The sequence below is a fragment of the Triturus cristatus genome, chromosome 1_2 (genome assembly GCF_964204655.1).
Source record: "Triturus cristatus chromosome 1_2, aTriCri1.1, whole genome shotgun sequence".
Lineage (NCBI taxonomy): Eukaryota > Metazoa > Chordata > Amphibia > Caudata > Salamandridae > Triturus > Triturus cristatus.
This window is the reverse complement of record NC_140580.1, coordinates 773,882,176-773,894,519: the sequence shown is the minus strand read 5'-3', so window position 1 is coordinate 773,894,519 and position 12,344 is coordinate 773,882,176. Positions and strand designations below refer to the sequence as shown.

The 12,344-nt window shown below is 42.9% G+C and overlaps 1 protein-coding gene across 1 annotated transcript in view; it reads right to left on the bottom strand.

Annotated features, from left to right (window-relative positions):
• ANTXRL (ANTXR like) overlaps positions 1–12,344 on the bottom strand; it is a 333,449-nt gene that overhangs the window by 80,786 nt on the left and 240,319 nt on the right. The gene's annotated exons all lie outside the window — the stretch shown is intronic.

Genomic DNA, 12,344 nt, shown 5'->3' with positions numbered 1-12,344 from the left:
CTATTTTATTACATGCACGTTCTCACCATAGCCTTTCTTAAACTCCACCAGTAGGCATATACCGTGACTCAGGACATTCCAGAAACTGCACAAATGTACCTAAAACATCAAATCAATCCCCCACTGACAAATAATTCATGATATACACCCATGTCCTCCCTCGTCTGACATTCTGGGTGGCAGAGCTTTGTTTTGGCCCACCACTTTCTAGTTGAGGTGTGGCGCAGCGGCCAGGGCAGCTGACTCTAGAGCGCAGTGCTCACGGTTCGATCCCCAACGGTAGCTCAGCTAAGCATCATGTGACTCTGGGCAATAGCTCACTTAATCTACCCGATGGCCCCCAGCGCCTTGAAACCCTTAAGGAGGTGATATGTTTGCGGTTTACAGATAGGGATTATTATAACTTTACATCACTGCTAAGCGCCTTCAGCTGGCTCCACTGACTGACAAAGAATTTGAAGCTGACTTTTTCAAAGTTTGAAATAAATTGCATCAGCAATCTACACCACCCACAAAGATCTGCAAAGCACCAACAGTGGATACTTCTGAAACCTCTGTTCACCGGCACTTTGCGCATCTGCCACATTAATGAAAATGTTATCAGTCAATGAAATGCCCAGAAAATCATAATCATCATGATAGTTTCCATTCTGCCTAGGAAGTAGTTACCTTTGCAGTGGTAAAAGCATCAGCTCTGCCATTATACACGCCAACAAGCCACCAGGCTATGATGAGCAATGCCGTCTGTATACTGTGAAATGTCTGATGATGGCTGCCGGTAGTGGACAACAGCACACGTTTTTAGGGACCGGTACATATTTTTCACCATTGGACTTTGACCCAGAGAAAAAGAAAACAAGCATTCGCAATGCAATAGGTCTCGCTTTTGCGAGAGTTTGAGCTATTGGCACTGTAAATGATAGGGCCTTTTTTTAATGTGTTTTGAAAACCTGCAAGTGGTGCATAAACACACATTTTGTACTTATAGTTGTTGCTTACGAGAGGCAAGGCTGGCAGTAACTGCGCCTCTTTAACCGCCATGGTTTTCATGGAGGATTAACCAACATGAAAACCGTGGCAGAGAGGAAACATGCAGTGTGTTTGACAGGACTGCAGCAGTCCCACCAAGCGTATTGCAGCCTCCTGAGAGCCACAACACTGCCAGGGAACGGCGGTAGGTCTTGGTGTAGAAAGAACCCTTTTTGTTATCTGATGTAAATCCATTCAGTAGCTTTTGACTTATTAAAAAATTAAACTAATTTGTATATATAGGGATGCGGATCCTCCAAGGTTCCGACAGTCCCTGTGCTGAAATGTGATTGGCTGCCAACTCTTCAACCAGGAAGTGTTGGCAGCCATCAATCCAAGTCCCATAAAAACCATTTTAAAAAAAGGAAGAGGGTGCAGGGTAGGAATACCCTGATCCCTTAATTCTGGTCTTGGGTCCCAGAGAGACCCAGCCAGGGCAAAAAAGCATTTACCACAGCAAAATTATAAAAAAATAAACAAGCATGGGCACTTGTTTTGAATAAAGCCCCTGGGGAATTTTTTTTTTAAAATGACGGGGGTGCACAGGGCCCCCCTCCTAAGGCTCATTGAGTCCCGGGGGCAACCATGTCCCCGGGGCTTTTTAAAAAAAACCTGAAGGGGCTGCAAAGACTCCCCTCTTGGCCTCTAAGAAGCCCCAGGGATCAACACCTCCCCAGGGCTTGGTTTTGAATTAAGAAGGTAGCTCAGCTAAGCATCATGTGACTCTGGGCAATAGCTCACTTAATCTACCCGATGGCCCCCAGCGCCTTGAAACCCTTAAGGAGGTGAAATGTTTGCGGTTTACAGATAGGGATTATTATAACTTTACATCACTGCTAAGCGCCTTCAGCTGGCTCCACTGACTGACAAAGAATTTGAAGCTGACATTTTCAAAGTTTGAAATAAATTGCATCAGCAATCTACACCACCCACAAAGATCTGCAAAGCACCAACAGTGGATACTTCTGAAACCTCTGTTCACCGGTACTTGTTTTGAATAAAGCCCCTGGGGCATTTTTTTTTAAAAAGGACGGGGGTGCACAGGGCCCCCCTCCTAAGGCTCATTGAGTCCCGGGGGCAACCATGTCCCCGGGGCTTTTTAAAAAAAACCTTAAGGGGCTGCAAAGACTCCCCTCTTGGCCTCTAAGAAGCCCCAGGGATCAACACCTCCCCAGGGCTTGGTTTTGAATTAAGAAGGGTGCCACACAGACCACAATCATGGGCTTCTTAGAAGCTGCAGGGACCACCACATACCCAAAGCAATAAAATGATTTGGCAGGGGGCCACATGGATCCCCGGAACTCGAGACCACCACCTCCCCTGGGCCTAAATAATAATTAATACTGGTAGGAGGGCCAAGCGCCCCCCCTCTCCTGGGCCATATACAGCCCTGGGGACCACCACCTCCCCAGGGCCGGCCCATGATCAGAGAAGGAGGGGGGCCACGCGGCCCCCCTCCTGGAGCCATATGGCCCTGGAGACCACCACCCCACAGGGCCGGCTCCTGCTATGCCCTGGGATGCCCACTCACTTGCTGAGAGCAGAGTTTTTGTCTGTTTCCCGAACCGCTGTCAAATGGGCAGAGAAACAGATGAAACAATTGGTCTCACAGACAGGGAGATGCATGTTTAGCAGCTCCCTGTCTGTGACAGCAATGCCGGCTTCTGCAGGAGGCAGGGAGCGGGCAGGGACTGTGGAAATCTTGAGGCTCCCCCTCTGTCCCCAGTGGTGGTGACTGCGTGCCCTGGGTGGGATCCAGGGCACCCACAATGAAGAGGCCGGGCCCCATGGGATCGGCCTCCCTCTCCCATTGAATTAAGGCCAGGGGATGGGCTACCCAAGACTGAAATAAGCCCAGGGAGGGGGCTGAGTAGCACTCCTCCCACTTTAAAGAAAGTATTTGGCCCTGGTGAGGTGGTGGTCCATGGGGCTGGGGTGGTGGGGGGGGAGTCTGTGCAGCCCCCGCATAATTTTTAAGTTTGCCCCAGTGAGGTGGCAGTTCCCAGGGCATATGAAAGCCCCAGGAGGAGGGTCTGCGCGACCCCCCTGCTTAGGTAGAAATAAAGCCCCCAGGAGGTAGCAGTCCCAGGGGCTCTTGAAACTAAATGGAGGGGGTCCCTGCAGCCCCCTCCTTAATATCAGAACAGCCTGGTGAGGTGGTGGTCCCAGGGGCTTTTAAGTAGGGAAACAGACAGGAGAAAAACAAGCAGGAAAGACAGAGCAGAGGACAGAAAAACGAGCAGTAAAGGCAAAACAGAGAGTAGAAAAATGAGAAGAAAAGGCAAAACAGAGGGTAGACAAACAAGCAGGAAAGGCAAAACAGAGAAGAAGAGGGAAAAACATAGAGCACTCAGCCACCCACTCACAGACGCACTCAGAGACTCAAGCACTCACTCAGACTCACACACCCACTCAGACTCACACACCTACTCACAGACCCACTCAGACTCATGCACTCATTTACAAACCCACTGAGAAACTCATGCACTCACTCACAGAGCCACTCAGAGATTCATGCACCCACTCAGAGACCCACTGAGACACTCCTGCACCCACTCACAGACCCTCTCACCCAGAGACTCATGCACTTACTCACAGACCCACTCAGAGGCTGTCAGCACTCATTTACAGACCCACTCAGAGACTCATGCACCCACTCAACAGACCCTCTTAGATACTCACACACCCACTCACAGACCCACTTAGACACTGATGCAACCATTCCCAGACTCACTCAATCACATACCCGCTCACAGACCAACTCAGAGACTCATGAACTTACTCATGTACCCACTTAGACTCACACACCCACTCAGACTCACAGACCCACTTAGAGACTTATGCACTCATTCACAAACCCACTGAGAAACTTATAAACTCACTGAAAGGCCCACTCAAAGACTTATGGACCCACTCACAGACCCACTGAGATACCCCTGCACCAACTCACTGACCCACTAGCAAACTCACACCAACTTACAGACCCACTCACTCAGAGACTCATGCACTCACTCACAGGCCCACTCATAGGCTCACAGCACTCATTTACAGACCCCATCAGAGACTCATGCACTCTCACAGACCCACTCAGACTGATGCACTCACTCAGAGACGCACAAAGATTCACTCACAGACTCACACACCCACTCACAGACTCACTTAGAGACTCATAAACCCACTCACAGACCCACTCAGACTCACACACCCAGTCACAGACTCATACACTTACAGACCCACTGGGAAAGTCATGCACTCACTCACAGGCCCACTTGGAGACTCGTGAAGCCACTCACAGACCCACTGAGACACTCACAGACCCACTTAGACACTCACACACCCACTCACAGACCAACTCAGAGACTCACGCACCTACTCAGGGACTCACTCACCCACTTACAGACCCAGAGACTCAAGCACTCACTCACAGACTCACTCAGAGACAAATGCACTCACTCACAGACCTTCTCAGAGACTCATACACTCACTGACCCACTCAGAGACTCATGCACTCACTCAGAGACTCACTCAGAAACTCATGTACTTACTCACAGACTCACACACCCACTCTCAGATTTACTTAGAGACTCATGCACTCACTCACAACTTACTCACACACTTATGGAGATAGTTGCAAACCCACTCAGACACTCTGGCACTCACCTACAGACCCACTCAGACACTCATGCACCCCTCAGACAATAACACACCAACTCAGACAGCCACGCAGACACTCACACACCCACTCACAGAGCCACTAAGAGAATCACACACCCACTCACAGACACAGGTAGACACTCATGCACCCACTCACAGACCCACTCAGACACTCTCAAACCACTCACAGACCCACTAAGACACTCACACACCCAGTGAGATACTTATGCACTCACTCACAGATCCACTGAGAAACTCATACACTCACTCACAGACCCACTCAGAGACTCATGAACCCACTCATAGACCCACTGACACACAAACACACCCACAGACTCACTCAGAGACTCATGAACTCATGCACAGACCCACTCAGACTCATGCACTCACAGACCCACTCAGAGACTTATGAACTCACTTTCAGACTCACTCGGAGGCTCATGTACTGACTCACAGACCCACTCACACTCAAATACCTACTCACACTCAATAAGAGATTTATACACCCACCTACAGACCAACTCAGACACTCATGCACCCACTCACAGATCCACTCAGACTCATGCATCGACTCACAGACCCACTCAGAGACTCATGTACTAACTCACAAACCCACTCACAGACTCACACACCCACTCACATATTCACTTAGAGACTCATGCACCAACTCAGATACCCATATACTCACTCACAGACTGGCTCACACACATATGGAGGCAGTCACAAACCCGCTCACTCTGACACCCACTCAAAGACCCACTTAGACACTCACTCACCCACTCAGACACCCAATCAGGCACTCACGCACCAACTCTGACAGCCACTATGACATTCATGCACCCACTCACAGACCCACTAAGAGACTAACACACCCAGTCCAGACCAACTCAGACACTCACAGACCCACTCAGACACTCCTGCATCCACTCCACCACGTGAGACACTTATGCAGCCACTCACAGGCCCACTCAAACTCTCACACATGCACTCACACCCCCATTATGACACTCACACATCCAATGAGAAACTCATGCACTCACTCACACACTCACTCTCAAAGGTTTTAGGTTACACTTAGGAAAAAAAATTAAAAACCTTAGAAATTCACATAGAAAACCAAAGGTTACAGTGACATTATACTTGTGCAAAGTCATAGAAATTCAGCAGTTACAGTTACCTGAACTAACTATAACTTACACCCCTGCAATGCACTGCTAATGACCTCACATATTACCATCACTCATCACATGGTCAGTGAAATCATTGACGACTTCTCAAATGACATCACGGATGACATTATTCTGTGACTGTAAGTGTTTCATAAATGTTTCTGAGACTTAGTCCCTGAGCCTTCATTGGCCATGGGAATCCCCATCTCCAGGGGCCTCCTCTCCCAGGAAGCCCATCCCGGAACACAACATTTCCCTTGCCTGCGACAGTGTTTGCTACCGCCTGACAGGAGCCTTTTTAAAACTCTAGCCAAACGGGAGCAAACGCTGAGTCTACTACCAGCAGGTGGCATATTTCAGCCCGTGGGGTCGCCTCCCCAGAGCCTATATGGCTAGGGGTTGGGGCCTGCATGGACTACTCCCCCTTTTTGGCATATTTTGGTGGTTTGTTTTACCTATTGTAACAAACTTTACTTTCAGTTAAAAAAAACCTAGAAATTCATTGAGAAAAAAAAGGTTAAAGTAACGTTATAGTTAGGTTTGATAAATAGATCTGTATTGTTTAAAAAAAAAAAAACAGAAATTCACCAGTTATAGTTAGCAGAGCTAACTATAACTTGCACCCCTATGACCTGCTCAAGACCTCACATATTACATCCCTGATTACATGTTCTATGACATCATTTATGACATCACTGTTGACATCTCAAATGACCTCATTGATGAGATCATCTGGTGAGTGTGTTAGTTTGTTTTAAAGTTTACATAGTGGCAGGTAAATACCATAAAACTTTTTTACCTAATTTTCCACAGCATGCGTCCAGCTAATGGGTGTAAGTGTTTACAAAATGCATGTGCTTTTAATGCCTCATATGTGTGCAGAGGTATTGAACACATTTAATAAATATTTGTATTGAAGAGTAACTCTGTATGCAGATGACAGTTGATGACTTATATACAGCATTTTCCACACAATTTGTTTGGTCTGCAGAAAATGTTTCCAACAGGGCAAAGATTCTACATGGTAGATATTAAGTAGTGTAAGCAGCCTTGCATTTTTAGATAGAAATAATTTCAGCATGACAATTTCTACATAACATACTAACTTAAGTACATGTGCTTTTTTGCTTGAAACGATGGACTATCTATAAAGTTTTCACAACAGTATGAAGGCTTCAGGTAGTATGATCTTTAGCACCTCCAGACCTTGGTTATTTTAAGCGATTAAGGTCTTTCTTTTCCAAGTGTAGCATAGTGTGTACACTGTTCTTATTAGATGCTTTTTACTATTCTGTTATGCATTTCCGATGATATTTTCACTGTCTACAAACAGTGTGGTAGAGTAAGCACTCTCCATAGAGTTAGCACAGTTTAGAGTGCCCACTTTTCTGCTCATATCGACTTAATTTCTCAATATTGGTTCAGTGACTGTGAGGGGTTTGATACAGATACAAGCTGTCTGTGGTAGGACATTAATTTTGGAATAGATATTGAGTATCTTGAGGAACTTGGCTTTCTCTGAACAGGTGTATACATTTTGAACACCATGTGTAATTTCCCAAATGTGAAGAGTATGATATAGGGTTATTGTTGTACATAATACATGCTTGCTACACCTAAAGGAATTGTATCTGTGACGGCATTAATGATGATACATATTTGTAGGAGTCTTGCTTACTATATGGAGCACACTTAAAGGAGTGATGGACCTTACACTAATCCAGACAACCCTTATGGTGATTTTAGTTAATTAATTAAAAGGACAATTAATATAAAAAACAAATAAAACTAATTTTAAATAAAAACTGACAGTTCTTTTTCATATACAATAAAAAACATTATAGAAAACAAATAAAAATCCAAAATCAACAACACTATCAAAGTATTGGACTTTAAAGGAGTCACATTTACTATTCCAGATCCCCTTTAAGGAAAAGTAGGTAAAGTGTTGCACATAAGAGGATTTACAAATTCCACTCTAATGTAAGCTGAAGAAGGGAGAGTGTTTGAGTTTGGGGGAGTGGAGGAAGTTAGATTTACTATTCCCACTCCAACATCAACAAAAGCAGGGAAAGTGATAGACTATGAATATATTAGATTTACTATTTCCACTCCAATGTAAGCAACATCAGGGAAACTATTGGACTTTGGAGGGACTAGATTTACTATTGACACTCAAATATAAGCAGAAGTAGACTTTGCTGGACTTTGGTGGGGTTAGATTTACTATTCTCACTCCAACATAACTAAATTCAGGAAAAGTGTTCGACTTTGGTGGAGTTAGATTTACTATTCCCACTCCAATGTACACAAAAGCAAGGAATATGTTGGGACTTTGGAGTAGTTAGATACGCAATTCAAATTCCTAATTATTAAAAAAATATATATATATCTAACACTATAAAAATAGAAAACATATTTAAAGTAAAATATATATGCATTGTAAAGAAATAAAATTCAAATTAATAATAAATAACAATTACCAATAAAAATAAACATGAAACAAAAATAATTCAAATAAATACACTTCCCTCCCTACTACCCTAAACAACCACCAACAAAAAGGTTTACATAAATTATAAATAAAACATTAATAACATTAAAATAGTAATGAGAAAAACAAACAAATAATAAATATAAAGTTAATTTAAAAAAAGTATTATTAAATACACTTATCAAGAAATTAACAAATAATTAAAGTAAAACAAATAGTTGAAATAACGGAATAAATTACATTTATATGATTAGCAAGTATTTTTAATTAACCTTCAAAATGTATTACAAATAAACAATAATTAATATTTTCAATAAGTTCCCACTCGAATTCCTTACAAACCCAGCAACCTACTCTTAAATAACAAACTAGTAACTACATTTTAGAAAAATGAAATTACACAATAAAATTCACAAAATACCCTTAACTAATTAAAATAAAAACTAAACAATTAAATAACTTACATAACTGATTAAATATTTAATTAACAGTAACAATTAATGTAAAATTAAAAAATAAAAATTACAGTTTAAATACTTTCCCACCCTATTGCTCTACAACCCGCTACTAAATTATAATTTACTAATTAAATGTTAAAAAATGTTATAACACATTAAAATGTACCAACTATACTAAAAAACAATTATTGTAATATTAATACTTTTAAATAACAAAATAATATATGTTGAATAAATTCAAAACTATATTTAATACAACTGTATTAAAGTAAACAATACAATATACAACAATAGTTTTATATAAATTCTATATAAATAAAAAAACGATATTCCTATCTTCTATATTCGATTACACAATATTTTTTGACTTGACGATATTTTGGGCACAATATAGTTGCACTACAACATTTTTTAAATTCTATTTTGGTCATTCACTGGCAGAGGTGCCCTCTGAATGCCCTCATCAATTACGCCTGGCTGGAACTGGTTATGGAGGAGTAAGTGGCCCACAACATTCCAGACAAGGGGCCGTTACATAGTTAAATATTGCATAATATTCTAATAAACTATACATAATAAGTTCATGTGCTGCAAGTCTGAGAAGTTCCGTCAGCAATTCAGTTTATGTGGCAACTATCAATGTACGCAAGAGCAGAAGAATACAAAACATTGCTGTGGGTAACACTGGCCATCCACTGCTTCCAGTGGGATGGTGTTACGAAGACCAGGTGTGAATTTTCGATGGCAGTCTACATCAAAGAGTTGGACAGTATCATGTTATGATAGCCGAGGAGCAGGGCCAGACTGGCAGTAGCAGGCAAGGGGCATTTCCCCGGTAAGACGGAGGGGTGGTGGCCCCCTGTAAGAATAGTGGGAGCGGTGCTTTTTGCTAGAACTTCCTCCACCCCTTAGGGCCGGATGAGCCGGCCCTGCTGGGAAGTCAAACAATAAGAAAGCATGTCAGGTAGTCGTATACCCCCGGATTTGTTCTTAGGACTGGTCTGAGCTTTCAGCCAGCTCATATGAAGGGTCTGATACATTTTTAAATCAGGCAGTGTCTGGTTCGGCACTACCAGGGACAGCATACCTAAAATGCAGCTGTACCGTGGCTCTGCATGTATTCACATTTGTATTTATATAGCTTACTATCCCAGGCGAGGCATCGTCTTTTTTTTTTTTTTTTTTACAAATTAAGCACTGCTTACATGTAACACAGCTACCGTGAACTCTCACTAGCACCACATTCAGTCACGTGGGCGAAAGCAGTATTTGTTTTCAGCAGGTCTTGTCGGATAACCCTTAAGCAGTTGGAGATGTTCAGACACAGTTCCATGGACTCAATCCGGCATCTCCCATGAATTATCACGTTCTGTTCATTTCAGGATAGAATGCCTCTTTACAGTACTATCTGTCACAGTGCTGACATATATTGTGTCCTGGAGGGACAGTAAGTACTATGCTGCACTCATGAATTGCAAATGCAGTCAGTTCTGCGTGTTTTTACAGTGCTTGCAGAATCTCACGCTTGCATGCACTGCCGGAGTTTGCTACTAAAAAGGAAAATGAAATTCTGGGTATCATCAATCTCACGATTTTTATGTGGCTAATAAATCATAGTGCTACAAAACGGCAAACCTCCAATAGCAATTGCTATACACAAACCAAAATAATAAATTAAGTCGAAAACTCTCTGCGAACTGACATCATCCTGTCAGTTAATATGTCACTCACATCTATGCCACCAAGAGAGTTCGGCCAGGGGCTTTAAATGATTAAAGCAAGAAATGGCCTTCTAAAGCACTGGGGTCCTGATTGAGATTGGTACACAAATACTGAATGGAAGGCAACATTGCGTTTGCACCGTATTCAGGGTTAAAACCCAGGGCAAATTGTCCACATCATGGGGCAGAGTTACAAGCCCCTTGCAACCCTTTTACGCCGCCATTGCGTCACTTTTGTGACGCAGCGGCATCGTAAACAACGCGGCATGTTGCAACACATTTACAACTTGACGCATCTAGGAAGCTGCGTCACGTTGTAAAGCCCTGTGCTACATTATACCTGCGTCAGGTATAATGTGTGCAGGGTGGGCGTTAGGACGCAAGAAAGCCTCATAAAAGTGACGCAGTGAAATCTACAAACTTTCACTGAGTCACTTTTACGATGCCACTGCGTCAAAACCTAATAGAAATAGGCATTCCGAAGCATTGATGGAGTTGCATCGTGCTTGCGACACGACTCCAGCAATGCGTTGCCTATAAGCTAATAGATGCGTCACGCATCTATCAATCCTTGCGCCACGGTGGGCCGTATTGTAAATGCCACGCATCCATGGTGGCGCAAGGGTTTTTTTGCGTTACGCAAATTAACTGGCTCATCTCTGCTGATATGCAGAGGTGCGTCAGTCCTTGTAAATCTGCCCCCATGGGTATATGCCCACCCACTATTTTTTTTCAAATATTTCATGGAATTTACCCAGCAGTTCCTCATTATGCATAGTAAACATTTCAATACATAGTACGAAATAATCAACCACATTTTATCAAAAATAAACCATATTTCTAACCTTGCCACCTCAATCCTGTTAAGACATAAAATTGATCATTAGAAAAACATACTGCACCCTGTGCACAACGTTAATTCACAGTTCTAAGTCTACAGTGCAGGTGCTTATCCTAAAACCAAAGAAATTCCGTGATCCGGAGGCCCTAGGACCTATAATACCCAGGGATCTCGGCGTTCCTATAAGTAAATCAACCAAACCATCAATACCAATAAGGGTATACTATCCAGGTACATGATCTGGCCGTCAGAGTAATAGCCGCAGTCAGAAAGAAAAATGTATAAAACACCAGTCCATACTACCAGCATATAATTCCTAAGCAGCTTCAACAATAAATCGAGCAGTTGAGATTGATAATCATCGTGCCACAAATGCAAAAAACTTTTTGAACAATAAAGAACCTAGCCGTCGCTTCGAATGCTGCTTTTTACTTAAACAGACTCAGGCCATTCTATGATTTAAATGGTCTGAAGTATTTATTTACTTCTCATTGAATCTTTTAAATGTTCATAAAATCCGTCAAACATGTCATTCTGAAAGACAGACCTCTTACTTCTATTAATAAATATACATGTAAATAAAACTTTTAAGGAAAACATAAAACTCACAATACAATACATACAATGCACAATGTTAAGGGGATAAGAATCATGATGAATCCAGTCAATATTCAAAACTCAACAACAGCCGTTATCTTAGTTCATTTTTCAGTTAATCATTTTTTGTATAGAGGGCTGCTGACCACAAGGGACACCTTTGCGCCCCGTCGGGGCAGAATTTTGTACCAAACTGCTCCCTATGGGAAAGTGTGGCTCAGTATATATGTTTCCCCAGTGGAGATTATTGCCGACGCGTTTCGAGCCCCATGGCGGTTATCGGGGCTCGTTTGGAAGCATCTAACACAACGAGCCAGACAAGAGCTCAAGAGAGAAACATCCTATCCAAATCGACATGCTACATAACTCATTCGGCTCGGC